At 44.1% G+C, this 24,483-nt stretch overlaps 52 non-coding genes and 2 pseudogenes across 52 annotated transcripts; all 54 read left to right on the top strand.

The window, feature by feature from the left end:
• The first annotated feature begins 427 nt into the window (after positions 1-427).
• LOC137987142 (5S ribosomal RNA) lies at positions 428-546 on the top strand. Its single transcript, XR_011120314.1, has one exon. It is a non-coding gene; the product is annotated as a 5S ribosomal RNA (ribosomal RNA).
• A 327-nt stretch (positions 547-873) lies between these two features.
• LOC137987165 (5S ribosomal RNA) lies at positions 874-992 on the top strand. Its single transcript, XR_011120328.1, has one exon. It is a non-coding gene; the product is annotated as a 5S ribosomal RNA (ribosomal RNA).
• A 327-nt stretch (positions 993-1,319) lies between these two features.
• On the top strand, positions 1,320-1,438 carry LOC137987177 (5S ribosomal RNA). The gene has a single exon (XR_011120339.1). It is a non-coding gene; the product is annotated as a 5S ribosomal RNA (ribosomal RNA).
• Positions 1,439-1,765: 327 nt separating this feature from the next.
• Positions 1,766-1,884, top strand: LOC137987188 (5S ribosomal RNA). The gene has a single exon (XR_011120350.1). It is a non-coding gene; the product is annotated as a 5S ribosomal RNA (ribosomal RNA).
• Positions 1,885-2,210: 326 nt separating this feature from the next.
• LOC137987200 (5S ribosomal RNA) lies at positions 2,211-2,329 on the top strand. The gene has a single exon (XR_011120361.1). It is a non-coding gene; the product is annotated as a 5S ribosomal RNA (ribosomal RNA).
• A 327-nt stretch (positions 2,330-2,656) lies between these two features.
• LOC137987150 (5S ribosomal RNA) lies at positions 2,657-2,775 on the top strand. Its single transcript, XR_011120318.1, has one exon. It is a non-coding gene; the product is annotated as a 5S ribosomal RNA (ribosomal RNA).
• A 327-nt stretch (positions 2,776-3,102) lies between these two features.
• On the top strand, positions 3,103-3,221 carry LOC137987155 (5S ribosomal RNA). Its single transcript, XR_011120319.1, has one exon. It is a non-coding gene; the product is annotated as a 5S ribosomal RNA (ribosomal RNA).
• A 330-nt stretch (positions 3,222-3,551) lies between these two features.
• Positions 3,552-3,670, top strand: LOC137987156 (5S ribosomal RNA). Its single transcript, XR_011120320.1, has one exon. It is a non-coding gene; the product is annotated as a 5S ribosomal RNA (ribosomal RNA).
• Positions 3,671-3,997: 327 nt separating this feature from the next.
• Positions 3,998-4,116, top strand: LOC137987157 (5S ribosomal RNA). The gene has a single exon (XR_011120321.1). It is a non-coding gene; the product is annotated as a 5S ribosomal RNA (ribosomal RNA).
• Positions 4,117-4,442: 326 nt separating this feature from the next.
• Positions 4,443-4,561, top strand: LOC137987158 (5S ribosomal RNA). The gene has a single exon (XR_011120322.1). It is a non-coding gene; the product is annotated as a 5S ribosomal RNA (ribosomal RNA).
• Positions 4,562-4,891: 330 nt separating this feature from the next.
• Positions 4,892-5,010, top strand: LOC137987159 (5S ribosomal RNA). The gene has a single exon (XR_011120323.1). It is a non-coding gene; the product is annotated as a 5S ribosomal RNA (ribosomal RNA).
• A 327-nt stretch (positions 5,011-5,337) lies between these two features.
• LOC137987161 (5S ribosomal RNA) lies at positions 5,338-5,456 on the top strand. Its single transcript, XR_011120324.1, has one exon. It is a non-coding gene; the product is annotated as a 5S ribosomal RNA (ribosomal RNA).
• A 327-nt stretch (positions 5,457-5,783) lies between these two features.
• On the top strand, positions 5,784-5,902 carry LOC137987162 (5S ribosomal RNA). Its single transcript, XR_011120325.1, has one exon. It is a non-coding gene; the product is annotated as a 5S ribosomal RNA (ribosomal RNA).
• Positions 5,903-6,229: 327 nt separating this feature from the next.
• LOC137987163 (5S ribosomal RNA) lies at positions 6,230-6,348 on the top strand. Its single transcript, XR_011120326.1, has one exon. It is a non-coding gene; the product is annotated as a 5S ribosomal RNA (ribosomal RNA).
• Positions 6,349-6,674: 326 nt separating this feature from the next.
• LOC137987164 (5S ribosomal RNA) lies at positions 6,675-6,793 on the top strand. Its single transcript, XR_011120327.1, has one exon. It is a non-coding gene; the product is annotated as a 5S ribosomal RNA (ribosomal RNA).
• A 327-nt stretch (positions 6,794-7,120) lies between these two features.
• Positions 7,121-7,239, top strand: LOC137987145 (5S ribosomal RNA). Its single transcript, XR_011120316.1, has one exon. It is a non-coding gene; the product is annotated as a 5S ribosomal RNA (ribosomal RNA).
• Positions 7,240-7,566: 327 nt separating this feature from the next.
• LOC137987166 (5S ribosomal RNA) lies at positions 7,567-7,685 on the top strand. Its single transcript, XR_011120329.1, has one exon. It is a non-coding gene; the product is annotated as a 5S ribosomal RNA (ribosomal RNA).
• A 327-nt stretch (positions 7,686-8,012) lies between these two features.
• On the top strand, positions 8,013-8,131 carry LOC137987167 (5S ribosomal RNA). The gene has a single exon (XR_011120330.1). It is a non-coding gene; the product is annotated as a 5S ribosomal RNA (ribosomal RNA).
• Positions 8,132-8,458: 327 nt separating this feature from the next.
• On the top strand, positions 8,459-8,577 carry LOC137987168 (5S ribosomal RNA). The gene has a single exon (XR_011120331.1). It is a non-coding gene; the product is annotated as a 5S ribosomal RNA (ribosomal RNA).
• Positions 8,578-8,904: 327 nt separating this feature from the next.
• On the top strand, positions 8,905-9,023 carry LOC137987169 (5S ribosomal RNA). The gene has a single exon (XR_011120332.1). It is a non-coding gene; the product is annotated as a 5S ribosomal RNA (ribosomal RNA).
• A 327-nt stretch (positions 9,024-9,350) lies between these two features.
• LOC137987147 (5S ribosomal RNA) lies at positions 9,351-9,469 on the top strand (annotated as a pseudogene).
• Positions 9,470-9,796: 327 nt separating this feature from the next.
• LOC137987170 (5S ribosomal RNA) lies at positions 9,797-9,915 on the top strand. The gene has a single exon (XR_011120333.1). It is a non-coding gene; the product is annotated as a 5S ribosomal RNA (ribosomal RNA).
• A 326-nt stretch (positions 9,916-10,241) lies between these two features.
• LOC137987171 (5S ribosomal RNA) lies at positions 10,242-10,360 on the top strand. The gene has a single exon (XR_011120334.1). It is a non-coding gene; the product is annotated as a 5S ribosomal RNA (ribosomal RNA).
• Positions 10,361-10,687: 327 nt separating this feature from the next.
• Positions 10,688-10,806, top strand: LOC137987172 (5S ribosomal RNA). Its single transcript, XR_011120335.1, has one exon. It is a non-coding gene; the product is annotated as a 5S ribosomal RNA (ribosomal RNA).
• A 327-nt stretch (positions 10,807-11,133) lies between these two features.
• LOC137987173 (5S ribosomal RNA) lies at positions 11,134-11,252 on the top strand. The gene has a single exon (XR_011120336.1). It is a non-coding gene; the product is annotated as a 5S ribosomal RNA (ribosomal RNA).
• A 327-nt stretch (positions 11,253-11,579) lies between these two features.
• Positions 11,580-11,698, top strand: LOC137987174 (5S ribosomal RNA). The gene has a single exon (XR_011120337.1). It is a non-coding gene; the product is annotated as a 5S ribosomal RNA (ribosomal RNA).
• A 327-nt stretch (positions 11,699-12,025) lies between these two features.
• LOC137987175 (5S ribosomal RNA) lies at positions 12,026-12,144 on the top strand. The gene has a single exon (XR_011120338.1). It is a non-coding gene; the product is annotated as a 5S ribosomal RNA (ribosomal RNA).
• A 326-nt stretch (positions 12,145-12,470) lies between these two features.
• On the top strand, positions 12,471-12,589 carry LOC137987178 (5S ribosomal RNA). The gene has a single exon (XR_011120340.1). It is a non-coding gene; the product is annotated as a 5S ribosomal RNA (ribosomal RNA).
• A 326-nt stretch (positions 12,590-12,915) lies between these two features.
• Positions 12,916-13,034, top strand: LOC137987179 (5S ribosomal RNA). Its single transcript, XR_011120341.1, has one exon. It is a non-coding gene; the product is annotated as a 5S ribosomal RNA (ribosomal RNA).
• Positions 13,035-13,360: 326 nt separating this feature from the next.
• On the top strand, positions 13,361-13,479 carry LOC137987180 (5S ribosomal RNA). Its single transcript, XR_011120342.1, has one exon. It is a non-coding gene; the product is annotated as a 5S ribosomal RNA (ribosomal RNA).
• A 327-nt stretch (positions 13,480-13,806) lies between these two features.
• LOC137987181 (5S ribosomal RNA) lies at positions 13,807-13,925 on the top strand. The gene has a single exon (XR_011120343.1). It is a non-coding gene; the product is annotated as a 5S ribosomal RNA (ribosomal RNA).
• Positions 13,926-14,252: 327 nt separating this feature from the next.
• Positions 14,253-14,371, top strand: LOC137987182 (5S ribosomal RNA). The gene has a single exon (XR_011120344.1). It is a non-coding gene; the product is annotated as a 5S ribosomal RNA (ribosomal RNA).
• A 327-nt stretch (positions 14,372-14,698) lies between these two features.
• LOC137987183 (5S ribosomal RNA) lies at positions 14,699-14,817 on the top strand. Its single transcript, XR_011120345.1, has one exon. It is a non-coding gene; the product is annotated as a 5S ribosomal RNA (ribosomal RNA).
• Positions 14,818-15,144: 327 nt separating this feature from the next.
• On the top strand, positions 15,145-15,263 carry LOC137987184 (5S ribosomal RNA). The gene has a single exon (XR_011120346.1). It is a non-coding gene; the product is annotated as a 5S ribosomal RNA (ribosomal RNA).
• A 327-nt stretch (positions 15,264-15,590) lies between these two features.
• LOC137987185 (5S ribosomal RNA) lies at positions 15,591-15,709 on the top strand. Its single transcript, XR_011120347.1, has one exon. It is a non-coding gene; the product is annotated as a 5S ribosomal RNA (ribosomal RNA).
• A 325-nt stretch (positions 15,710-16,034) lies between these two features.
• Positions 16,035-16,153, top strand: LOC137987186 (5S ribosomal RNA). The gene has a single exon (XR_011120348.1). It is a non-coding gene; the product is annotated as a 5S ribosomal RNA (ribosomal RNA).
• Positions 16,154-16,480: 327 nt separating this feature from the next.
• On the top strand, positions 16,481-16,599 carry LOC137987187 (5S ribosomal RNA). Its single transcript, XR_011120349.1, has one exon. It is a non-coding gene; the product is annotated as a 5S ribosomal RNA (ribosomal RNA).
• A 327-nt stretch (positions 16,600-16,926) lies between these two features.
• LOC137987189 (5S ribosomal RNA) lies at positions 16,927-17,045 on the top strand. The gene has a single exon (XR_011120351.1). It is a non-coding gene; the product is annotated as a 5S ribosomal RNA (ribosomal RNA).
• A 327-nt stretch (positions 17,046-17,372) lies between these two features.
• Positions 17,373-17,491, top strand: LOC137987190 (5S ribosomal RNA). The gene has a single exon (XR_011120352.1). It is a non-coding gene; the product is annotated as a 5S ribosomal RNA (ribosomal RNA).
• A 327-nt stretch (positions 17,492-17,818) lies between these two features.
• LOC137987146 (5S ribosomal RNA) lies at positions 17,819-17,937 on the top strand. The gene has a single exon (XR_011120317.1). It is a non-coding gene; the product is annotated as a 5S ribosomal RNA (ribosomal RNA).
• Positions 17,938-18,262: 325 nt separating this feature from the next.
• Positions 18,263-18,381, top strand: LOC137987191 (5S ribosomal RNA). Its single transcript, XR_011120353.1, has one exon. It is a non-coding gene; the product is annotated as a 5S ribosomal RNA (ribosomal RNA).
• Positions 18,382-18,711: 330 nt separating this feature from the next.
• On the top strand, positions 18,712-18,830 carry LOC137987193 (5S ribosomal RNA). Its single transcript, XR_011120354.1, has one exon. It is a non-coding gene; the product is annotated as a 5S ribosomal RNA (ribosomal RNA).
• A 327-nt stretch (positions 18,831-19,157) lies between these two features.
• Positions 19,158-19,276, top strand: LOC137987194 (5S ribosomal RNA). The gene has a single exon (XR_011120355.1). It is a non-coding gene; the product is annotated as a 5S ribosomal RNA (ribosomal RNA).
• A 327-nt stretch (positions 19,277-19,603) lies between these two features.
• Positions 19,604-19,722, top strand: LOC137987195 (5S ribosomal RNA). Its single transcript, XR_011120356.1, has one exon. It is a non-coding gene; the product is annotated as a 5S ribosomal RNA (ribosomal RNA).
• A 327-nt stretch (positions 19,723-20,049) lies between these two features.
• LOC137987196 (5S ribosomal RNA) lies at positions 20,050-20,168 on the top strand. Its single transcript, XR_011120357.1, has one exon. It is a non-coding gene; the product is annotated as a 5S ribosomal RNA (ribosomal RNA).
• Positions 20,169-20,495: 327 nt separating this feature from the next.
• Positions 20,496-20,614, top strand: LOC137987197 (5S ribosomal RNA). The gene has a single exon (XR_011120358.1). It is a non-coding gene; the product is annotated as a 5S ribosomal RNA (ribosomal RNA).
• A 327-nt stretch (positions 20,615-20,941) lies between these two features.
• On the top strand, positions 20,942-21,060 carry LOC137987148 (5S ribosomal RNA; annotated as a pseudogene).
• Positions 21,061-21,387: 327 nt separating this feature from the next.
• On the top strand, positions 21,388-21,506 carry LOC137987198 (5S ribosomal RNA). Its single transcript, XR_011120359.1, has one exon. It is a non-coding gene; the product is annotated as a 5S ribosomal RNA (ribosomal RNA).
• Positions 21,507-21,833: 327 nt separating this feature from the next.
• On the top strand, positions 21,834-21,952 carry LOC137987199 (5S ribosomal RNA). Its single transcript, XR_011120360.1, has one exon. It is a non-coding gene; the product is annotated as a 5S ribosomal RNA (ribosomal RNA).
• Positions 21,953-22,273: 321 nt separating this feature from the next.
• Positions 22,274-22,392, top strand: LOC137987201 (5S ribosomal RNA). Its single transcript, XR_011120362.1, has one exon. It is a non-coding gene; the product is annotated as a 5S ribosomal RNA (ribosomal RNA).
• A 322-nt stretch (positions 22,393-22,714) lies between these two features.
• On the top strand, positions 22,715-22,833 carry LOC137987202 (5S ribosomal RNA). The gene has a single exon (XR_011120363.1). It is a non-coding gene; the product is annotated as a 5S ribosomal RNA (ribosomal RNA).
• A 327-nt stretch (positions 22,834-23,160) lies between these two features.
• LOC137987203 (5S ribosomal RNA) lies at positions 23,161-23,279 on the top strand. The gene has a single exon (XR_011120364.1). It is a non-coding gene; the product is annotated as a 5S ribosomal RNA (ribosomal RNA).
• Positions 23,280-23,603: 324 nt separating this feature from the next.
• Positions 23,604-23,722, top strand: LOC137987204 (5S ribosomal RNA). The gene has a single exon (XR_011120365.1). It is a non-coding gene; the product is annotated as a 5S ribosomal RNA (ribosomal RNA).
• Positions 23,723-24,048: 326 nt separating this feature from the next.
• LOC137987205 (5S ribosomal RNA) lies at positions 24,049-24,167 on the top strand. The gene has a single exon (XR_011120366.1). It is a non-coding gene; the product is annotated as a 5S ribosomal RNA (ribosomal RNA).
• The last annotated feature ends 316 nt before the right edge of the window (positions 24,168-24,483 follow it).

The raw sequence follows: 24,483 nt of genomic DNA on the forward strand, positions 1-24,483 counted from the left end.
GCAAAAAACCGGGTCTCGTCCGATCCCCGTAGTCAAATCCTGTAGGGCGAGAGTAGTACTTCGACGGGAGACCGCTTGGGAATATCTCGTGTTGTAGACTTCTATTTGACTCTACATTTTGTCGTTATATGACTTGTTTTACTTTGGTTTTCTGTGGGCATTGAGCTAATTAGCACGCGCGCTTGTAAAACTTGTCGTCACAATTCAAGCTTTAGAAAATGACATTCCATGGAATCGAATCGGGGAAAAGCTTTGTTTACTCGAGTCCCCGGATGTTGAAAGGAATTTTTGAACGGGAAACATTAACTCTCTGCATTTTACCAATGCCATTGCCGGTGAAGGGTTAAAGAACCATCACAGAGGAAACAGTTATTTGCTCAGTTCAACTTGCCCGCTCAAAACACACAACAAGAACGGGCTTTCTTCCGTCTACGACCATACCACAGGCAAAAAACCGGGTCTCGTCCGATCCCCGTAGTCAAATCCTGTAGGGCGAGAGTAGTACTTCGACGGGAGACCGCTTGGGAATATCTCGTGTTGTAGACTTCTATTTGACTCTACATTTTGTCGTTATATGACTTGTTTTACTTTGGTTTTCTGTGGGCATTGAGCTAATTAGCACGCGCGCTTGTAAAACTTGTCGTCACAATTCAAGCTTTAGAAAATGACATTCCATGGAATCGAATCGGGGAAAAGCTTTGTTTACTCGAGTCCCCGGATGTTGAAAGGAATTTTTGAACGGGAAACATTAACTCTCTGCATTTTACCAATGCCATTGCCGGTGAAGGGTTAAAGAACCATCACAGAGGAAACAGTTATTTGCTCAGTTCAACTTGCCCGCTCAAAACACACAACAAGAACGGGCTTTCTTCCGTCTACGACCATACCACAGGCAAAAAACCGGGTCTCGTCCGATCCCCGTAGTCAAATCCTGTAGGGCGAGAGTAGTACTTCGACGGGAGACCGCTTGGGAATATCTCGTGTTGTAGACTTCTATTTGACTCTACATTTTGTCGTTATATGACTTGTTTTACTTTGGTTTTCTGTGGGCATTGAGCTAATTAGCACGCGCGCTTGTAAAACTTGTCGTCACAATTCAAGCTTTAGAAAATGACATTCCATGGAATCGAATCGGGGAAAAGCTTTGTTTACTCGAGTCCCCGGATGTTGAAAGGAATTTTTGAACGGGAAACATTAACTCTCTGCATTTTACCAATGCCATTGCCGGTGAAGGGTTAAAGAACCATCACAGAGGAAACAGTTATTTGCTCAGTTCAACTTGCCCGCTCAAAACACACAACAAGAACGGGCTTTCTTCCGTCTACGACCATACCACAGGCAAAAAACCGGGTCTCGTCCGATCCCCGTAGTCAAATCCTGTAGGGCGAGAGTAGTACTTCGACGGGAGACCGCTTGGGAATATCTCGTGTTGTAGACTTCTATTTGACTCTACATTTTGTCGTTATATGACTTGTTTTACTTTGGTTTTCTGTGGGCATTGAGCTAATTAGCACGCGCGCTTGTAAAACTTGTCGTCACAATTCAAGCTTTAGAAAATGACATTCCATGGAATCGAATCGGGGAAAAGCTTTGTTTACTCGAGTCCCCGGATGTTGAAAGGAATTTTTGAACGGGAAACATTAACTCTCTGCATTTTACCAATGCCATTGCCGGTGAAGGGTTAAAGAACCATCACAGAGGAAACAGTTATTTGCTCAGTTCAACTTGCCCGCTCAAAACACACAACAAGAACGGGCTTTCTTCCGTCTACGACCATACCACAGGCAAAAAACCGGGTCTCGTCCGATCCCCGTAGTCAAATCCTGTAGGGCGAGAGTAGTACTTCGACGGGAGACCGCTTGGGAATATCTCGTGTTGTAGACTTCTATTTGACTCTACATTTTGTCGTTATATGACTTGTTTACTTTGGTTTTCTGTGGGCATTGAGCTAATTAGCACGCGCGCTTGTAAAACTTGTCGTCACAATTCAAGCTTTAGAAAATGACATTCCATGGAATCGAATCGGGGAAAAGCTTTGTTTACTCGAGTCCCCGGATGTTGAAAGGAATTTTTGAACGGGAAACATTAACTCTCTGCATTTTACCAATGCCATTGCCGGTGAAGGGTTAAAGAACCATCACAGAGGAAACAGTTATTTGCTCAGTTCAACTTGCCCGCTCAAAACACACAACAAGAACGGGCTTTCTTCCGTCTACGACCATACCACAGGCAAAAAACCGGGTCTCGTCCGATCCCCGTAGTCAAATCCTGTAGGGCGAGAGTAGTACTTCGACGGGAGACCGCTTGGGAATATCTCGTGTTGTAGACTTCTATTTGACTCTACATTTTGTCGTTATATGACTTGTTTTACTTTGGTTTTCTGTGGGCATTGAGCTAATTAGCACGCGCGCTTGTAAAACTTGTCGTCACAATTCAAGCTTTAGAAAATGACATTCCATGGAATCGAATCGGGGAAAAGCTTTGTTTACTCGAGTCCCCGGATGTTGAAAGGAATTTTTGAACGGGAAACATTAACTCTCTGCATTTTACCAATGCCATTGCCGGTGAAGGGTTAAAGAACCATCACAGAGGAAACAGTTATTTGCTCAGTTCAACTTGCCCGCTCAAAACACACAACAAGAACGGGCTTTCTTCCGTCTACGACCATACCACAGGCAAAAAACCGGGTCTCGTCCGATCCCCGTAGTCAAATCCTGTAGGGCGAGAGTAGTACTTCGACGGGAGACCGCTTGGGAATATCTCGTGTTGTAGACTTCTATTTGACTCTACATTTTGTCGTTATATGACTTGTTTTACTTTGGTTTTCTGTGGGCATTGAGCTAATTAGCACGCGCGCTTGTAAAACTTGTCGTCACAATTCAAGCTTTAGAAAATGACATTCCATGGAATCGAATCGGGGAAAAGCTTTGTTTACTCGAGTCCCCGGATGTTGAAAGGAATTTTTGAACGGGAAACATTAACTCTCTGCATTTTACCAATGCCATTGCCGGTGAAGGGTTAAAGAACCATCACAGAGGAAACAGTTATTTGCTCAGTTCAACTTGCCCGCTCAAAACACACAACAAGAACGGGCTTTCTTCCGTCTACGACCATACCACAGGCAAAAAACCGGGTCTCGTCCGATCCCCGTAGTCAAATCCTGTAGGGCGAGAGTAGTACTTCGACGGGAGACCGCTTGGGAATATCTCGTGTTGTAGACTTCTATTTGACTCTACATTTTGTCGTTATATGACTTGTTTTACTTTGGTTTTCTGTGGGCATTGAGCTAATTAGCACGCGCGCTTGTAAAACTTGTCGTCACAATTCAAGCTTTAGAAAATGACATTCCATGGAATCGAATCGGGGAAAAGCTTTGTTTACTCGAGTCCCCGGATGTTGAAAGGAATTTTTGAACGGGAAACATTAACTCTCTGCATTTTACCAATGCCATTGCCGGTGAAGGGTTAAAGAACCATCACAGAGGAAACAGTTATTTGCTCAGTTCAACTTGCCCGCTCAAAACACACAACAAGAACGGGCTTTCTTCCGTCGTCTACGACCATACCACAGGCAAAAAACCGGGTCTCGTCCGATCCCCGTAGTCAAATCCTGTAGGGCGAGAGTAGTACTTCGACGGGAGACCGCTTGGGAATATCTCGTGTTGTAGACTTCTATTTGACTCTACATTTTGTCGTTATATGACTTGTTTTACTTTGGTTTTCTGTGGGCATTGAGCTAATTAGCACGCGCGCTTGTAAAACTTGTCGTCACAATTCAAGCTTTAGAAAATGACATTCCATGGAATCGAATCGGGGAAAAGCTTTGTTTACTCGAGTCCCCGGATGTTGAAAGGAATTTTTGAACGGGAAACATTAACTCTCTGCATTTTACCAATGCCATTGCCGGTGAAGGGTTAAAGAACCATCACAGAGGAAACAGTTATTTGCTCAGTTCAACTTGCCCGCTCAAAACACACAACAAGAACGGGCTTTCTTCCGTCTACGACCATACCACAGGCAAAAAACCGGGTCTCGTCCGATCCCCGTAGTCAAATCCTGTAGGGCGAGAGTAGTACTTCGACGGGAGACCGCTTGGGAATATCTCGTGTTGTAGACTTCTATTTGACTCTACATTTTGTCGTTATATGACTTGTTTTACTTTGGTTTTCTGTGGGCATTGAGCTAATTAGCACGCGCGCTTGTAAAACTTGTCGTCACAATTCAAGCTTTAGAAAATGACATTCCATGGAATCGAATCGGGGAAAAGCTTTGTTTACTCGAGTCCCCGATGTTGAAAGGAATTTTTGAACGGGAAACATTAACTCTCTGCATTTTACCAATGCCATTGCCGGTGAAGGGTTAAAGAACCATCACAGAGGAAACAGTTATTTGCTCAGTTCAACTTGCCCGCTCAAAACACACAACAAGAACGGGCTTTCTTCCGTCTACGACCATACCACAGGCAAAAAACCGGGTCTCGTCCGATCCCCGTAGTCAAATCCTGTAGGGCGAGAGTAGTACTTCGACGGGAGACCGCTTGGGAATATCTCGTGTTGTAGACTTCTATTTGACTCTACATTTTGTCGTTATATGACTTGTTTTACTTTGGTTTTCTGTGGGCATTGAGCTAATTAGCACGCGCGCTTGTAAAACTTGTCGTCACAATTCAAGCTTTAGAAAATGACATTCCATGGAATCGAATCGGGGAAAAGCTTTGTTTACTCGAGTCCCCGGATGTTGAAAGGAATTTTTGAACGGGAAACATTAACTCTCTGCATTTTACCAATGCCATTGCCGGTGAAGGGTTAAAGAACCATCACAGAGGAAACAGTTATTTGCTCAGTTCAACTTGCCCGCTCAAAACACACAACAAGAACGGGCTTTCTTCTTCCGTCTACGACCATACCACAGGCAAAAAACCGGGTCTCGTCCGATCCCCGTAGTCAAATCCTGTAGGGCGAGAGTAGTACTTCGACGGGAGACCGCTTGGGAATATCTCGTGTTGTAGACTTCTATTTGACTCTACATTTTGTCGTTATATGACTTGTTTTACTTTGGTTTTCTGTGGGCATTGAGCTAATTAGCACGCGCGCTTGTAAAACTTGTCGTCACAATTCAAGCTTTAGAAAATGACATTCCATGGAATCGAATCGGGGAAAAGCTTTGTTTACTCGAGTCCCCGGATGTTGAAAGGAATTTTTGAACGGGAAACATTAACTCTCTGCATTTTACCAATGCCATTGCCGGTGAAGGGTTAAAGAACCATCACAGAGGAAACAGTTATTTGCTCAGTTCAACTTGCCCGCTCAAAACACACAACAAGAACGGGCTTTCTTCCGTCTACGACCATACCACAGGCAAAAAACCGGGTCTCGTCCGATCCCCGTAGTCAAATCCTGTAGGGCGAGAGTAGTACTTCGACGGGAGACCGCTTGGGAATATCTCGTGTTGTAGACTTCTATTTGACTCTACATTTTGTCGTTATATGACTTGTTTTACTTTGGTTTTCTGTGGGCATTGAGCTAATTAGCACGCGCGCTTGTAAAACTTGTCGTCACAATTCAAGCTTTAGAAAATGACATTCCATGGAATCGAATCGGGGAAAAGCTTTGTTTACTCGAGTCCCCGGATGTTGAAAGGAATTTTTGAACGGGAAACATTAACTCTCTGCATTTTACCAATGCCATTGCCGGTGAAGGGTTAAAGAACCATCACAGAGGAAACAGTTATTTGCTCAGTTCAACTTGCCCGCTCAAAACACACAACAAGAACGGGCTTTCTTCCGTCTACGACCATACCACAGGCAAAAAACCGGGTCTCGTCCGATCCCCGTAGTCAAATCCTGTAGGGCGAGAGTAGTACTTCGACGGGAGACCGCTTGGGAATATCTCGTGTTGTAGACTTCTATTTGACTCTACATTTTGTCGTTATATGACTTGTTTTACTTTGGTTTTCTGTGGGCATTGAGCTAATTAGCACGCGCGCTTGTAAAACTTGTCGTCACAATTCAAGCTTTAGAAAATGACATTCCATGGAATCGAATCGGGGAAAAGCTTTGTTTACTCGAGTCCCCGGATGTTGAAAGGAATTTTTGAACGGGAAACATTAACTCTCTGCATTTTACCAATGCCATTGCCGGTGAAGGGTTAAAGAACCATCACAGAGGAAACAGTTATTTGCTCAGTTCAACTTGCCCGCTCAAAACACACAACAAGAACGGGCTTTCTTCCGTCTACGACCATACCACAGGCAAAAAACCGGGTCTCGTCCGATCCCCGTAGTCAAATCCTGTAGGGCGAGAGTAGTACTTCGACGGGAGACCGCTTGGGAATATCTCGTGTTGTAGACTTCTATTTGACTCTACATTTTGTCGTTATATGACTTGTTTTACTTTGGTTTTCTGTGGGCATTGAGCTAATTAGCACGCGCGCTTGTAAAACTTGTCGTCACAATTCAAGCTTTAGAAAATGACATTCCATGGAATCGAATCGGGGAAAAGCTTTGTTTACTCGAGTCCCCGGATGTTGAAAGGAATTTTTGAACGGGAAACATTAACTCTCTGCATTTTACCAATGCCATTGCCGGTGAAGGGTTAAAGAACCATCACAGAGGAAACAGTTATTTGCTCAGTTCAACTTGCCCGCTCAAACACACAACAAGAACGGGCTTTCTTCCGTCTACGACCATACCACAGGCAAAAAACCGGGTCTCGTCCGATCCCCGTAGTCAAATCCTGTAGGGCGAGAGTAGTACTTCGACGGGAGACCGCTTGGGAATATCTCGTGTTGTAGACTTCTATTTGACTCTACATTTTGTCGTTATATGACTTGTTTTACTTTGGTTTTCTGTGGGCATTGAGCTAATTAGCACGCGCGCTTGTAAAACTTGTCGTCACAATTCAAGCTTTAGAAAATGACATTCCATGGAATCGAATCGGGGAAAAGCTTTGTTTACTCGAGTCCCCGGATGTTGAAAGGAATTTTTGAACGGGAAACATTAACTCTCTGCATTTTACCAATGCCATTGCCGGTGAAGGGTTAAAGAACCATCACAGAGGAAACAGTTATTTGCTCAGTTCAACTTGCCCGCTCAAAACACACAACAAGAACGGGCTTTCTTCCGTCTACGACCATACCACAGGCAAAAAACCGGGTCTCGTCCGATCCCCGTAGTCAAATCCTGTAGGGCGAGAGTAGTACTTCGACGGGAGACCGCTTGGGAATATCTCGTGTTGTAGATTTCTATTTGACTCTACATTTTGTCGTTATATGACTTGTTTTACTTTGGTTTTCTGTGGGCATTGAGCTAATTAGCACGCGCGCTTGTAAAACTTGTCGTCACAATTCAAGCTTTAGAAAATGACATTCCATGGAATCGAATCGGGGAAAAGCTTTGTTTACTCGAGTCCCCGGATGTTGAAAGGAATTTTTGAACGGGAAACATTAACTCTCTGCATTTTACCAATGCCATTGCCGGTGAAGGGTTAAAGAACCATCACAGAGGAAACAGTTATTTGCTCAGTTCAACTTGCCCGCTCAAAACACACAACAAGAACGGGCTTTCTTCCGTCTACGACCATACCACAGGCAAAAAACCGGGTCTCGTCCGATCCCCGTAGTCAAATCCTGTAGGGCGAGAGTAGTACTTCGACGGGAGACCGCTTGGGAATATCTCGTGTTGTAGACTTCTATTTGACTCTACATTTTGTCGTTATATGACTTGTTTTACTTTGGTTTTCTGTGGGCATTGAGCTAATTAGCACGCGCGCTTGTAAAACTTGTCGTCACAATTCAAGCTTTAGAAAATGACATTCCATGGAATCGAATCGGGGAAAAGCTTTGTTTACTCGAGTCCCCGGATGTTGAAAGGAATTTTTGAACGGGAAACATTAACTCTCTGCATTTTACCAATGCCATTGCCGGTGAAGGGTTAAAGAACCATCACAGAGGAAACAGTTATTTGCTCAGTTCAACTTGCCCGCTCAAAACACACAACAAGAACGGGCTTTCTTCCGTCTACGACCATACCACAGGCAAAAAACCGGGTCTCGTCCGATCCCCGTAGTCAAATCCTGTAGGGCGAGAGTAGTACTTCGACGGGAGACCGCTTGGGAATATCTCGTGTTGTAGACTTCTATTTGACTCTACATTTTGTCGTTATATGACTTGTTTTACTTTGGTTTTCTGTGGGCATTGAGCTAATTAGCACGCGCGCTTGTAAAACTTGTCGTCACAATTCAAGCTTTAGAAAATGACATTCCATGGAATCGAATCGGGGAAAAGCTTTGTTTACTCGAGTCCCCGGATGTTGAAAGGAATTTTTGAACGGGAAACATTAACTCTCTGCATTTTACCAATGCCATTGCCGGTGAAGGGTTAAAGAACCATCACAGAGGAAACAGTTATTTGCTCAGTTCAACTTGCCCGCTCAAAACACACAACAAGAACGGGCTTTCTTCCGTCTACGACCATACCACAGGCAAAAAACCGGGTCTCGTCCGATCCCCGTAGTCAAATCCTGTAGGGCGAGAGTAGTACTTCGACGGGAGACCGCTTGGGAATATCTCGTGTTGTAGACTTCTATTTGACTCTACATTTTGTCGTTATATGACTTGTTTTACTTTGGTTTTCTGTGGGCATTGAGCTAATTAGCACGCGCGCTTGTAAAACTTGTCGTCACAATTCAAGCTTTAGAAAATGACATTCCATGGAATCGAATCGGGGAAAAGCTTTGTTTACTCGAGTCCCCGGATGTTGAAAGGAATTTTTGAACGGGAAACATTAACTCTCTGCATTTTACCAATGCCATTGCCGGTGAAGGGTTAAAGAACCATCACAGAGGAAACAGTTATTTGCTCAGTTCAACTTGCCCGCTCAAAACACACAACAAGAACGGGCTTTCTTCCGTCTACGACCATACCACAGGCAAAAAACCGGGTCTCGTCCGATCCCCGTAGTCAAATCCTGTAGGGCGAGAGTAGTACTTCGACGGGAGACCGCTTGGGAATATCTCGTGTTGTAGACTTCTATTTGACTCTACATTTTGTCGTTATATGACTTGTTTTACTTTGGTTTTCTGTGGGCATTGAGCTAATTAGCACGCGCGCTTGTAAAACTTGTCGTCACAATTCAAGCTTTAGAAAATGACATTCCATGGAATCGAATCGGGGAAAAGCTTTGTTTACTCGAGTCCCCGGATGTTGAAAGGAATTTTTGAACGGGAAACATTAACTCTCTGCATTTTACCAATGCCATTGCCGGTGAAGGGTTAAAGAACCATCACAGAGGAAACAGTTATTTGCTCAGTTCAACTTGCCCGCTCAAAACACACAACAAGAACGGGCTTTCTTCCGTCTACGACCATCCCCCAGGCAAAAAACCGGGTCTCGTCCGATCCCCGTAGTCAAATCCTGTAGGGCGAGAGTAGTACTTCGACGGGAGACCGCTTGGGAATATCTCGTGTTGTAGACTTCTATTTGACTCTACATTTTGTCGTTATATGACTTGTTTTACTTTGGTTTTCTGTGGGCATTGAGCTAATTAGCACGCGCGCTTGTAAAACTTGTCGTCACAATTCAAGCTTTAGAAAATGACATTCCATGGAATCGAATCGGGGAAAAGCTTTGTTTACTCGAGTCCCCGGATGTTGAAAGGAATTTTTGAACGGGAAACATTAACTCTCTGCATTTTACCAATGCCATTGCCGGTGAAGGGTTAAAGAACCATCACAGAGGAAACAGTTATTTGCTCAGTTCAACTTGCCCGCTCAAAACACACAACAAGAACGGGCTTTCTTCCGTCTACGACCATACCACAGGCAAAAAACCGGGTCTCGTCCGATCCCCGTAGTCAAATCCTGTAGGGCGAGAGTAGTACTTCGACGGGAGACCGCTTGGGAATATCTCGTGTTGTAGACTTCTATTTGACTCTACATTTTGTCGTTATATGACTTGTTTTACTTTGGTTTTCTGTGGGCATTGAGCTAATTAGCACGCGCGCTTGTAAAACTTGTCGTCACAATTCAAGCTTTAGAAAATGACATTCCATGGAATCGAATCGGGGAAAAGCTTTGTTTACTCGAGTCCCGGATGTTGAAAGGAATTTTTGAACGGGAAACATTAACTCTCTGCATTTTACCAATGCCATTGCCGGTGAAGGGTTAAAGAACCATCACAGAGGAAACAGTTATTTGCTCAGTTCAACTTGCCCGCTCAAAACACACAACAAGAACGGGCTTTCTTCCGTCTACGACCATACCACAGGCAAAAAACCGGGTCTCGTCCGATCCCCGTAGTCAAATCCTGTAGGGCGAGAGTAGTACTTCGACGGGAGACCGCTTGGGAATATCTCGTGTTGTAGACTTCTATTTGACTCTACATTTTGTCGTTATATGACTTGTTTTACTTTGGTTTTCTGTGGGCATTGAGCTAATTAGCACGCGCGCTTGTAAAACTTGTCGTCACAATTCAAGCTTTAGAAAATGACATTCCATGGAATCGAATCGGGGAAAAGCTTTGTTTACTCGAGTCCCCGGATGTTGAAAGGAATTTTTGAACGGGAAACATTAACTCTCTGCATTTTACCAATGCCATTGCCGGTGAAGGGTTAAAGAACCATCACAGAGGAAACAGTTATTTGCTCAGTTCAACTTGCCCGCTCAAAACACACAACAAGAACGGGCTTTCTTCCGTCTACGACCATACCACAGGCAAAAAACCGGGTCTCGTCCGATCCCCGTAGTCAAATCCTGTAGGGCGAGAGTAGTACTTCGACGGGAGACCGCTTGGGAATATCTCGTGTTGTAGACTTCTATTTGACTCTACATTTTGTCGTTATATGACTTGTTTTACTTTGGTTTTCTGTGGGCATTGAGCTAATTAGCACGCGCGCTTGTAAAACTTGTCGTCACAATTCAAGCTTTAGAAAATGACATTCCATGGAATCGAATCGGGGAAAAGCTTTGTTTACTCGAGTCCCCGGATGTTGAAAGGAATTTTTGAACGGGAAACATTAACTCTCTGCATTTTACCAATGCCATTGCCGGTGAAGGGTTAAAGAACCATCACAGAGGAAACAGTTATTTGCTCAGTTCAACTTGCCCGCTCAAAACACACAACAAGAACGGGCTTTCTTCCGTCTACGACCATACCACAGGCAAAAAACCGGGTCTCGTCCGATCCCCGTAGTCAAATCCTGTAGGGCGAGAGTAGTACTTCGACGGGAGACCGCTTGGGAATATCTCGTGTTGTAGACTTCTATTTGACTCTACATTTTGTCGTTATATGACTTGTTTTACTTTGGTTTTCTGTGGGCATTGAGCTAATTAGCACGCGCGCTTGTAAAACTTGTCGTCACAATTCAAGCTTTAGAAAATGACATTCCATGGAATCGAATCGGGGAAAAGCTTTGTTTACTCGAGTCCCCGGATGTTGAAAGGAATTTTTGAACGGGAAACATTAACTCTCTGCATTTTACCAATGCCATTGCCGGTGAAGGGTTAAAGAACCATCACAGAGGAAACAGTTATTTGCTCAGTTCAACTTGCCCGCTCAAAACACACAACAAGAACGGGCTTTCTTCCGTCTACGACCATACCACAGGCAAAAAACCGGGTCTCGTCCGATCCCCGTAGTCAAATCCTGTAGGGCGAGAGTAGTACTTCGACGGGAGACCGCTTGGGAATATCTCGTGTTGTAGACTTCTATTTGACTCTACATTTTGTCGTTATATGACTTGTTTTACTTTGGTTTTCTGTGGGCATTGAGCTAATTAGCACGCGCGCTTGTAAAACTTGTCGTCACAATTCAAGCTTTAGAAAATGACATTCCATGGAATCGAATCGGGGAAAAGCTTTGTTTACTCGAGTCCCCGGATGTTGAAAGGAATTTTTGAACGGGAAACATTAACTCTCTGCATTTTACCAATGCCATTGCCGGTGAAGGGTTAAAGAACCATCACAGAGGAAACAGTTATTTGCTCAGTTCAACTTGCCCGCTCAAAACACACAACAAGAACGGGCTTTCTTCCGTCTACGACCATACCACAGGCAAAAAACCGGGTCTCGTCCGATCCCCGTAGTCAAATCCTGTAGGGCGAGAGTAGTACTTCGACGGGAGACCGCTTGGGAATATCTCGTGTTGTAGACTTCTATTTGACTCTACATTTTGTCGTTATATGACTTGTTTTACTTTGGTTTTCTGTGGGCATTGAGCTAATTAGCACGCGCGCTTGTAAAACTTGTCGTCACAATTCAAGCTTTAGAAAATGACATTCCATGGAATCGAATCGGGGAAAAGCTTTGTTTACTCGAGTCCCGGATGTTGAAAGGAATTTTTGAACGGGAAACATTAACTCTCTGCATTTTACCAATGCCATTGCCGGTGAAGGGTTAAAGAACCATCACAGAGGAAACAGTTATTTGCTCAGTTCAACTTGCCCGCTCAAAACACACAACAAGAACGGGCTTTCTTCCGTCTACGACCATACCACAGGCAAAAAACCGGGTCTCGTCCGATCCCCGTAGTCAAATCCTGTAGGGCGAGAGTAGTACTTCGACGGGAGACCGCTTGGGAATATCTCGTGTTGTAGACTTCTATTTGACTCTACATTTTGTCGTTATATGACTTGTTTTACTTTGGTTTTCTGTGGGCATTGAGCTAATTAGCACGCGCGCTTGTAAAACTTGTCGTCACAATTCAAGCTTTAGAAAATGACATTCCATGGAATCGAATCGGGGAAAAGCTTTGTTTACTCGAGTCCCGGATGTTGAAAGGAATTTTTGAACGGGAAACATTAACTCTCTGCATTTTACCAATGCCATTGCCGGTGAAGGGTTAAAGAACCATCACAGAGGAAACAGTTATTTGCTCAGTTCAACTTGCCCGCTCAAAACACACAACAAGAACGGGCTTTCTTCCGTCTACGACCATACCACAGGCAAAAAACCGGGTCTCGTCCGATCCCCGTAGTCAAATCCTGTAGGGCGAGAGTAGTACTTCGACGGGAGACCGCTTGGGAATATCTCGTGTTGTAGACTTCTATTTGACTCTACATTTTGTCGTTATATGACTTGTTTTACTTTGGTTTTCTGTGGGCATTGAGCTAATTAGCACGCGCGCTTGTAAAACTTGTCGTCACAATTCAAGCTTTAGAAAATGACATTCCATGGAATCGAATCGGGGAAAAGCTTTGTTTACTCGAGTCCCGGATGTTGAAAGGAATTTTTGAACGGGAAACATTAACTCTCTGCATTTTACCAATGCCATTGCCGGTGAAGGGTTAAAGAACCATCACAGAGGAAACAGTTATTTGCTCAGTTCAACTTGCCCGCTCAAAACACACAACAAGAACGGGCTTTCTTCCGTCTACGACCATACCACAGGCAAAAAACCGGGTCTCGTCCGATCCCCGTAGTCAAATCCTGTAGGGCGAGAGTAGTACTTCGACGGGAGACCGCTTGGGAATATCTCGTGTTGTAGACTTCTATTTGACTCTACATTTTGTCGTTATATGACTTGTTTTACTTTGGTTTTCTGTGGGCATTGAGCTAATTAGCACGCGCGCTTGTAAAACTTGTCGTCACAATTCAAGCTTTAGAAAATGACATTCCATGGAATCGAATCGGGGAAAAGCTTTGTTTACTCGAGTCCCCGGATGTTGAAAGGAATTTTTGAACGGGAAACATTAACTCTCTGCATTTTACCAATGCCATTGCCGGTGAAGGGTTAAAGAACCATCACAGAGGAAACAGTTATTTGCTCAGTTCAACTTGCCCGCTCAAAACACACAACAAGAACGGGCTTTCTTCCGTCTACGACCATACCACAGGCAAAAAACCGGGTCTCGTCCGATCCCCGTAGTCAAATCCTGTAGGGCGAGAGTAGTACTTCGACGGGAGACCGCTTGGGAATATCTCGTGTTGTAGACTTCTATTTGACTCTACATTTTGTCGTTATATGACTTGTTTTACTTTGGTTTTCTGTGGGCATTGAGCTAATTAGCACGCGCGCTTGTAAAACTTGTCGTCACAATTCAAGCTTTAGAAAATGACATTCCATGGAATCGAATCGGGGAAAAGCTTTGTTTACTCGAGTCCCCGGATGTTGAAAGGAATTTTTGAACGGGAAACATTAACTCTCTGCATTTTACCAATGCCATTGCCGGTGAAGGGTTAAAGAACCATCACAGAGGAAACAGTTATTTGCTCAGTTCAACTTGCCCGCTCAAAACACACAACAAGAACGGGCTTTCTTCCGTCTACGACCATACCACAGGCAAAAAACCGGGTCTCGTCCGATCCCCGTAGTCAAATCCTGTAGGGCGAGAGTAGTACTTCGACGGGAGACCGCTTGGGAATATCTCGTGTTGTAGACTTCTATTTGACTCTACATTTTGTCGTTATATGACTTGTTTTACTTTGGTTTTCTGTGGGCATTGAGCTAATTAGCACGCGCGCTTGTAAAACTTGTCGTCACAATTCAAGCTTTAGAAAATGACATTCCATGGAATCGAATCGGGGAAAAGCTTTGTTTACTCGAGTCCCCGGATGTTGAAAGGAATTTTTGAACGGGAAACATTAACTCTCTGCATTTTACCAATGCCATTGCCGGTGAAGGGTTAAAGAACCATCACAGAGGAAACAGTTATTTGCTCAGTTCAACTTGCCCGCTCAAAACACACAACAAGAACGGGCTTTCTTCCGTCTACGACCATACCACAGGCAAAAAACCGGGTCTCGTCCGATCCCCGTAGTCAAATCCTGTAGGGCGAGAGTAGTACTTCGACGGGAGACCGCTTGGGAATATCTCGTGTTGTAGACTTCTATTTGACTCTACATTTTGTCGTTATATGACTTGTTTTACTTTGGTTTTCTGTGGGCATTGAGCTAATTAGCACGCGCGCTTGTAAAACTTGTCGTCACAATTCAAGCTTTAGAAAATGACATTCCATGGAATCGAATCGGGGAAAAGCTTTGTTTACTCGAGTCCCCGGATGTTGAAAGGAATTTTTGAACGGGAAACATTAACTCTCTGCATTTTACCAATGCCATTGCCGGTGAAGGGTTAAAGAACCATCACAGAGGAAACAGTTATTTGCTCAGTTCAACTTGCCCGCTCAAAACACACAACAAGAACGGGCTTTCTTCCGTCTACGACCATACCACAGGCAAAAAACCGGGTCTCGTCCGATCCCCGTAGTCAAATCCTGTAGGGCGAGAGTAGTACTTCGACGGGAGACCGCTTGGGAATATCTCGTGTTGTAGACTTCTATTTGACTCTACATTTTGTCGTTATATGACTTGTTTTACTTTGGTTTTCTGTGGGCATTGAGCTAATTAGCACGCGCGCTTGTAAAACTTGTCGTCACAATTCAAGCTTTAGAAAATGACATTCCATGGAATCGAATCGGGGAAAAGCTTTGTTTACTCGAGTCCCCGGATGTTGAAAGGAATTTTTGAACGGGAAACATTAACTCTCTGCATTTTACCAATGCCATTGCCGGTGAAGGGTTAAAGAACCATCACAGAGGAAACAGTTATTTGCTCAGTTCAACTTGCCCGCTCAAAACACACAACAAGAACGGGCTTTCTTCCGTCTACGACCATACCACAGGCAAAAAACCGGGTCTCGTCCGATCCCCGTAGTCAAATCCTGTAGGGCGAGAGTAGTACTTCGACGGGAGACCGCTTGGGAATATCTCGTGTTGTAGACTTCTATTTGACTCTACATTTTGTCGTTATATGACTTGTTTTACTTTGGTTTTCTGTGGGCATTGAGCTAATTAGCACGCGCGCTTGTAAAACTTGTCGTCACAATTCAAGCTTTAGAAAATGACATTCCATGGAATCGAATCGGGGAAAAGCTTTGTTTACTCGAGTCCCCGGATGTTGAAAGGAATTTTTGAACGGGAAACATTAACTCTCTGCATTTTACCAATGCCATTGCCGGTGAAGGGTTAAAGAACCATCACAGAGGAAACAGTTATTTGCTCAGTTCAACTTGCCCGCTCAAAACACAACAAGAACGGGCTTTCTTCCGTCTACGACCATACCACAGGCAAAAAACCGGGTCTCGTCCGATCCCCGTAGTCAAATCCTGTAGGGCGAGAGTAGTACTTCGACGGGAGACCGCTTGGGAATATCTCGTGTTGTAGACTTCTATTTGACTCTACATTTTGTCGTTATATGACTTGTTTTACTTTGGTTTTCTGTGGGCATTGAGCTAATTAGCACGCGCGCTTGTAAAACTTGTCGTCACAATTCAAGCTTTAGAAAATGACATTCCATGGAATCGAATCGGGGAAAAGCTTTGTTTACTCGAGTCCCCGGATGTTGAAAGGAATTTTTGAACGGGAAACATTAACTCTCTGCATTTTACCAATGCCATTGCCGGTGAAGGGTTAAAGAACCATCACAGAGGAAACAGTTATTTGCTCAGTTCAACTTGCCCGCTCAAAACACACAACAAGAACGGGCTTTCTTCCGTCTACGACCATACCACAGGCAAAAAACCGGGTCTCGTCCGATCCCCGTAGTCAAATCCTGTAGGGCGAGAGTAGTACTTCGACGGGAGACCGCTTGGGAATATCTCGTGTTGTAGACTTCTATTTGACTCTACATTTTGTCGTTATATGACTTGTTTTACTTTGGTTTTCTGTGGGCATTGAGCTAATTAGCACGCGCGCTTGTAAAACTTGTCGTCACAATTCAAGCTTTAGAAAATGACATTCCATGGAATCGAATCGGGGAAAAGCTTTGTTTACTCGAGTCCCCGGATGTTGAAAGGAATTTTTGAACGGGAAACATTAACTCTCTGCATTTTACCAATGCCATTGCCGGTGAAGGGTTAAAGAACCATCACAGAGGAAACAGTTATTTGCTCAGTTCAACTTGCCCGCTCAAAACACACAACAAGAACGGGCTTTCTTCCGTCTACGACCATACCACAGGCAAAAAACCGGGTCTCGTCCGATCCCCGTAGTCAAATCCTGTAGGGCGAGAGTAGTACTTCGACGGGAGACCGCTTGGGAATATCTCGTGTTGTAGACTTCTATTTGACTCTACATTTTGTCGTTATATGACTTGTTTTACTTTGGTTTTCTGTGGGCATTGAGCTAATTAGCACGCGCGCTTGTAAAACTTGTCGTCACAATTCAAGCTTTAGAAAATGACATTCCATGGAATCGAATCGGGGAAAAGCTTTGTTTACTCGAGTCCCCGGATGTTGAAAGGAATTTTTGAACGGGAAACATTAACTCTCTGCATTTTACCAATGCCATTGCCGGTGAAGGGTTAAAGAACCATCACAGAGGAAACAGTTATTTGCTCAGTTCAACTTGCCCGCTCAAAACACACAACAAGAACGGGCTTTCTTCCGTCTACGACCATACCACAGGCAAAAAACCGGGTCTCGTCCGATCCCCGTAGTCAAATCCTGTAGGGCGAGAGTAGTACTTCGACGGGAGACCGCTTGGGAATATCTCGTGTTGTAGACTTCTATTTGACTCTACATTTTGTCGTTATATGACTTGTTTTACTTTGGTTTTCTGTGGGCATTGAGCTAATTAGCACGCGCGCTTGTAAAACTTGTCGTCACAATTCAAGCTTTAGAAAATGACATTCCATGGAATCGAATCGGGGAAAAGCTTTGTTTACTCGAGTCCCCGGATGTTGAAAGGAATTTTTGAACGGGAAACATTAACTCTCTGCATTTTACCAATGCCATTGCCGGTGAAGGGTTAAAGAACCATCACAGAGGAAACAGTTATTTGCTCAGTTCAACTTGCCCGCTCAAAACACACAACAAGAACGGGCTTTCTTCCGTCTACGACCATACCACAGGCAAAAAACCGGGTCTCGTCCGATCCCCGTAGTCAAATCCTGTAGGGCGAGAGTAGTACTTCGACGGGAGACCGATTGGGAATATCTTGTGTTGTAGACTTCTATTTGACTCTACATGTTGTCGTTATGACTTGTTTTAGTTTGGTTTTCTGTGGGCATTGAGCTAATTAGCACGCGCGCTTGTAAAACTTGTCGTCACAATTCAAGCTTTAGAAAATGACATTCCATGGAATCGAATCGGGGAAAAGCTTTGTTTACTCGAGTCCCCGGATGTTGAAAGGAATTTTTGAACGGGAAACATTAACTCTCTGCATTTTACCAATGCCATTGCCGGTGAAGGGTTAAAGAACCATCACAGAGGAAACAGTTATTTGCTCAGTTCAACTTGCCCGCTCAAAACACACAACAAGAACGGGCTTTCTTCCGTCTACGACCATACCACAGGCAAAAAACCGGGTCTCGTCCGATCCCCGTAGTCAAATCCTGTAGGGCGAGAGTAGTACTTCGACGGGAGACCGCTTGGGAATATCTCGTGTTGTAGACTTCTATTTGACTCTACACTTTTTCGTTATATGACTTGTTTTACTTTGGTTTTCTGTGGGCATTGAGCTAATTAGCACGCGCGCTTGTAAAACTTGTCGTCACAATTCAAGCTTTAGAAAATGACATTCCATGGAATCGAATCGGGGAAAAGCTTTGTTTACTCGAGTCCCCGGATGTTGAAAGGAATTTTTGAACGGGAAACATTAACTCTCTGCATTTTACCAATGCCATTGCCGGTGAAGGGTTAAAGAACCATCACAGAGGAAACAGTTATTTGCTCAGTTCAACTTGCCCGCTCAAAACACACAACAAGAACGGGCTTTCTTCTTCCGTCTACGACCATACCACAGGCAAAAAACCGGGTCTCGTCCGATCCCCGTAGTCAAATCCTGTAGGGCGAGAGTAGTACTTCGACGGGAGACCGCTTGGGAATATCTCGTGTTGTAGACTTCTATTTGACTCTACATTTTGTCGTTATATGACTTGTTTTACTTTGGTTTTCTGTGGGCATTGAGCTAATTAGCACGCGCGCTTGTAAAACTTGTCGTCACAATTCAAGCTTTAGAAAATGACATTCCATGGAATCGAATCGGGGAAAAGCTTTGTTTACTCGAGTCCCCGGATGTTGAAAGGAATTTTTGAACGGGAAACATTAACTCTCTGCATTTTACCAATGCCATTGCCGGTGAAGGGTTAAAGAACCATCACAGAGGAAACAGTTATTTGCTCAGTTCAACTTGCCCGCTCAAAACACACAACAAGAACGGGCTTTCTTCCGTCTACGACCATACCACAGGCAAAAAACCGGGTCTCGTCCGATCCCCGTAGTCAAATCCTGTAGGGCGAGAGTAGTACTTCGACGGGAGACCGCTTGGGAATATCTCGTGTTGTAGACTTCTATTTGACTCTACATTTTGTCGTTATATGACTTGTTTTACTTTGGTTTTCTGTGGGCATTGAGCTAATTAGCACGCGCGCTTGTAAAACTTGTCGTCACAATTCAAGCTTTAGAAAATGACATTCCATGGAATCGAATCGGGGAAAAGCTTTGTTTACTCGAGTCCCCGGATGTTGAAAGGAATTTTTGAACGGGAAACATTAACTCTCTGCATTTTACCAATGCCATTGCCGGTGAAGGGTTAAAGAACCATCACAGAGGAAACAGTTATTTGCTCAGTTCAACTTGCCCGCTCAAAACACACAACAAGAACGGGCTTTCTTCCGTCTACGACCATACCACAGGCAAAAAACCGGGTCTCGTCCGATCCCCGTAGTCAAATCCTGTAGGGCGAGAGTAGTACTTCGACGGGAGACCGCTTGGGAATATCTCGTGTTGTAGACTTCTATTTGACTCTACATTTTGTCGTTATATGACTTGTTTTACTTTGGTTTTCTGTGGGCATTGAGCTAATTAGCACGCGCGCTTGTAAAACTTGTCGTCACAATTCAAGCTTTAGAAAATGACATTCCATGGAATCGAATCGGGGAAAAGCTTTGTTTACTCGAGTCCCCGGATGTTGAAAGGAATTTTTGAACGGGAAACATTAACTCTCTGCATTTTACCAATGCCATTGCCGGTGAAGGGTTAAAGAACCATCACAGAGGAAACAGTTATTTGCTCAGTTCAACTTGCCCGCTCAAAACACACAACAAGAACGGGCTTTCTTCCGTCTACGACCATACCACAGGCAAAAAACCGGGTCTCGTCCGATCCCCGTAGTCAAATCCTGTAGGGCGAGAGTAGTACTTCGACGGGAGACCGCTTGGGAATATCTCGTGTTGTAGACTTCTATTTGACTCTACATTTTGTCGTTATATGACTTGTTTTACTTTGGTTTTCTGTGGGCATTGAGCTAATTAGCACGCGCGCTTGTAAAACTTGTCGTCACAATTCAAGCTTTAGAAAATGACATTCCATGGAATCGAATCGGGGAAAAGCTTTGTTTACTCGAGTCCCCGGATGTTGAAAGGAATTTTTGAACGGGAAACATTAACTCTCTGCATTTTACCAATGCCATTGCCGGTGAAGGGTTAAAGAACCATCACAGAGGAAACAGTTATTTGCTCAGTTCAACTTGCCCGCTCAAAACACACAACAAGAACGGGCTTTCTTCCGTCTACGACCATACCACAGGCAAAAAACCGGGTCTCGTCCGATCCCCGTAGTCAAATCCTGTAGGGCGAGAGTAGTACTTCGACGGGAGACCGCTTGGGAATATCTCGTGTTGTAGACTTCTATTTGACTCTACATTTTGTCGTTATATGACTTGTTTTACTTTGGTTTTCTGTGGGCATTGAGCTAATTAGCACGCGCGCTTGTAAAACTTGTCGTCACAATTCAAGCTTTAGAAAATGACATTCCATGGAATCGAATCGGGGAAAAGCTTTGTTTACTCGAGTCCCCGGATGTTGAAAGGAATTTTTGAACGGGAAACATTAACTCTCTGCATTTTACCAATGCCATTGCCGGTGAAGGGTTAAAGAACCATCACAGAGGAAACAGTTATTTGCTCAGTTCAACTTGCCCGCTCAAAACACACAACAAGAACGGGCTTTCTTCCGTCTACGACCATACCACAGGCAAATAAACGGGTCTCGTCCGATCCCCGTAGTCAAATCCTGTAGGGCGAGAGTAGTACTTCGACGGGAGACCGCTTGGGAATATCTCGTGTTGTAGACTTCTATTTGACTCTACATTTTGTCGTTATATGACTTGTTTTACTTTGGTTTTCTGTGGGCATTGAGCTAATTAGCACGCGCGCTTGTAAAACTTGTCGTCACAATTCAAGCTTTAGAAAATGACATTCCATGGAATCGAATCGGGGAAAAGCTTTGTTTACTCGAGTCCCCGGATGTTGAAAGGAATTTTTGAACGGGAAACATTAACTCTCTGCATTTTACCAATGCCATTGCCGGTGAAGGGTTAAAGAACCATCACAGAGGAAACAGTTATTTGCTCAGTTCAACTTGCCCGCTCAAAACACACAACAAGAACGGGCTTTCTTCCGTCTACGACCATACCACAGGCAAAAAACCGGGTCTCGTCCGATCCCCGTAGTCAAATCCTGTAGGGCGAGAGTAGTACTTCGACGGGAGACCGCTTGGGAATATCTCGTGTTGTAGACTTCTATTTGACTCTACATTTTGTCGTTATATGACTTGTTTTACTTTGGTTTTCTGTGGGCATTGAGCTAATTAGCACGCGCGCTTGTAAAACTTGTCGTCACAATTCAAGCTTTAGAAAATGACATTCCATGGAATCGAATCGGGGAAAAGCTTTGTTTACTCGAGTCCCCGGATGTTGAAAGGAATTTTTGAACGGGAAACATTAACTCTCTGCATTTTACCAATGCCATTGCCGGTGAAGGGTTAAAGAACCATCACAGAGGAAACAGTTATTTGCTCAGTTCAACTTGCCCGCTCAAAACACACAACAAGAACGGGCTTTCTTCCGTCTACGACCATACCACAGGCAAAAAACCGGGTCTCGTCCGATCCCCGTAGTCAAATCCTGTAGGGCGAGAGTAGTACTTCGACGGGAGACCGCTTGGGAATATCTCGTGTTGTAGACTTCTATTTGACTCTACATTTTGTCGTTATATGACTTGTTTTACTTTGGTTTTCTGTGGGCATTGAGCTAATTAGCACGCGCGCTTGTAAAACTTGTCGTCACAATTCAAGCTTTAGAAAATGACATTCCATGGAATCGAGGAAAAGCTTTGTTTACTCGAGTCCCGGATGTTGAAAGGAATTTTTGAACGGGAAACATTAACTCTCTGCATTTTACCAATGCCATTGCCGGTGAAGGGTTAAAGAACCATCACAGAGGAAACAGTTATTTGCTCAGTTCAACTTGCCCGCTCAAAACACACAACAAGAACGGGCTTTCTTCCGTCTACGACCATACCACAGGCAAAAAACCGGGTCTCGTCCGATCCCCGTAGTCAAATCCTGTAGGGCGAGAGTAGTACTTCGACGGGAGACCGCTTGGGAATATCTCGTGTTGTAGACTTCTATTTGACTCTACATTTTGTCGTTATATGACTTGTTTTACTTTGGTTTTCTGTGGGCATTGAGCTAATTAGCACGCGCGCTTGTAAAACTTGTCGTCACAATTCAAGCTTTAGAAAATGACATTCCATGGAATCGAGGAAAAGCTTTGTTTACTCGAGTCCCCGGATGTTGAAAGGAATTTTTGAACGGGAAACATTAACTCTCTGCATTTTACCAATGCCATTGCCGGTGAAGGGTTAAAGAACCATCACAGAGGAAACAGTTATTTGCTCAGTTCAACTTGCCCGCTCAAAACACACAACAAGAACGGGCTTTCTTCCGTCTACGACCATACCACAGGCAAAAAACCGGGTCTCGTCCGATCCCCGTAGTCAAATCCTGTAGGGCGAGAGTAGTACTTCGACGGGAGACCGCTTGGGAATATCTCGTGTTGTAGACTTCTATTTGACTCTACATTTTGTCGTTATATGACTTGTTTTACTTTGGTTTTCTGTGGGCATTGAGCTAATTAGCACGCGCGCTTGTAAAACTTGTCGTCACAATTCAAGCTTTAGAAAATGACATTCCATGGAATCGAATCGGGGAAAAGCTTTGTTTACTCGAGTCCCCGGATGTTGAAAGGAATTTTTGAACGGGAAACATTAACTCTCTGCATTTTACCAATGCCATTGCCGGTGAAGGGTTAAAGAACCATCACAGAGGAAACAGTTATTTGCTCAGTTCAACTTGCCCGCTCAAAACACACAACAAGAACGGGCTTTCTTCCGTCTACGACCATACCACAGGCAAAAAACCGGGTCTCGTCCGATCCCCGTAGTCAAATCCTGTAGGGCGAGAGTAGTACTTCGACGGGAGACCGCTTGGGAATATCTCGTGTTGTAGACTTCTATTTGACTCTACATTTTGTCGTTATATGACTTGTTTTACTTTGGTTTTCTGTGGGCATTGAGCTAATTAGCACGCGCGCTTGTAAAACTTGTCGTCACAATTCAAGCTTTAGAAAATGACATTCCATGGAATCGAATCGGGAAAAGCTTTGTTTACTCGAGTCCCGGATGTTGAAAGGAATTTTTGAACGGGAAACATTAACTCTCTGCATTTTACCAATGCCATTGCCGGTGAAGGGTTAAAGAACCATCACAGAGGAAACAGTTATTTGCTCAGTTCAACTTGCCCGCTAAAACACACAACAAGAACGGGCTTTCTTCCGTCTACGACCATACCACAGGCAAAAAACCGGGTCTCGTCCGATCCCCGTAGTCAAATCCTGTAGGGCGAGAGTAGTACTTCGACGGGAGACCGCTTGGGAATATCTCGTGTTGTAGACTTCTATTTGACTCTACATTTTGTCGTTATATGACTTGTTTTACTTTGGTTTTCTGTGGGCATTGAGCTAATTAGCACGCGCGCTTGTAAAACTTGTCGTCACAATTCAAGCTTTAGAAAATGACATTCCATGGAATCGAATCGGGGAAAAGCTTTGTTTACTCGAGTCCCGGATGTTGAAAGGAATTTTTGAACGGGAAACATTAACTCTCTGCATTTTACCAATGCCATTGCCGGTGAAGGGTTAAAGAACCATCACAGAGGAAACAGTTATTTGCTCAGTTCAACTTGCCCGCTCAAAACACACAACAAGAACGGGCTTTCTTCCGTCTACGACCATACCACAGGCAAAAAACCGGGTCTCGTCCGATCCCCGTAGTCAAATCCTGTAGGGCGAGAGTAGTACTTCGACGGGAGACCGCTTGGGAATATCTCGTGTTGTAGACTTCTATTTGACTCTACATTTTGTCGTTATATGACTTGTTTTACTTTGGTTTTCTGTGGGCATTGAGCTAATTAGCACGCGCGCTTGTAAAACTTGTCGTCACAATTCAAGCTTTAGAAAATGACATTCCATGGAATCGAGGAAAAGCTTTGTTTACTCGAGTCCCCGGATGTTGAAAGGAATTTTTGAACGGGAAACATTAACTCTCTGCATTTTACCAATGCCATTGCCGGTGAAGGGTTAAAGAACCATCACAGAGGAACAGTTATTTGCTCAGTTCAACTTGCCCGCTCAAACACACAACAAGAACGGGCTTTC

The sequence above is a fragment of the Montipora foliosa genome, unplaced genomic scaffold (genome assembly GCF_036669935.1).
Source record: "Montipora foliosa isolate CH-2021 unplaced genomic scaffold, ASM3666993v2 scaffold_309, whole genome shotgun sequence".
NCBI lineage: Eukaryota > Metazoa > Cnidaria > Anthozoa > Scleractinia > Acroporidae > Montipora > Montipora foliosa.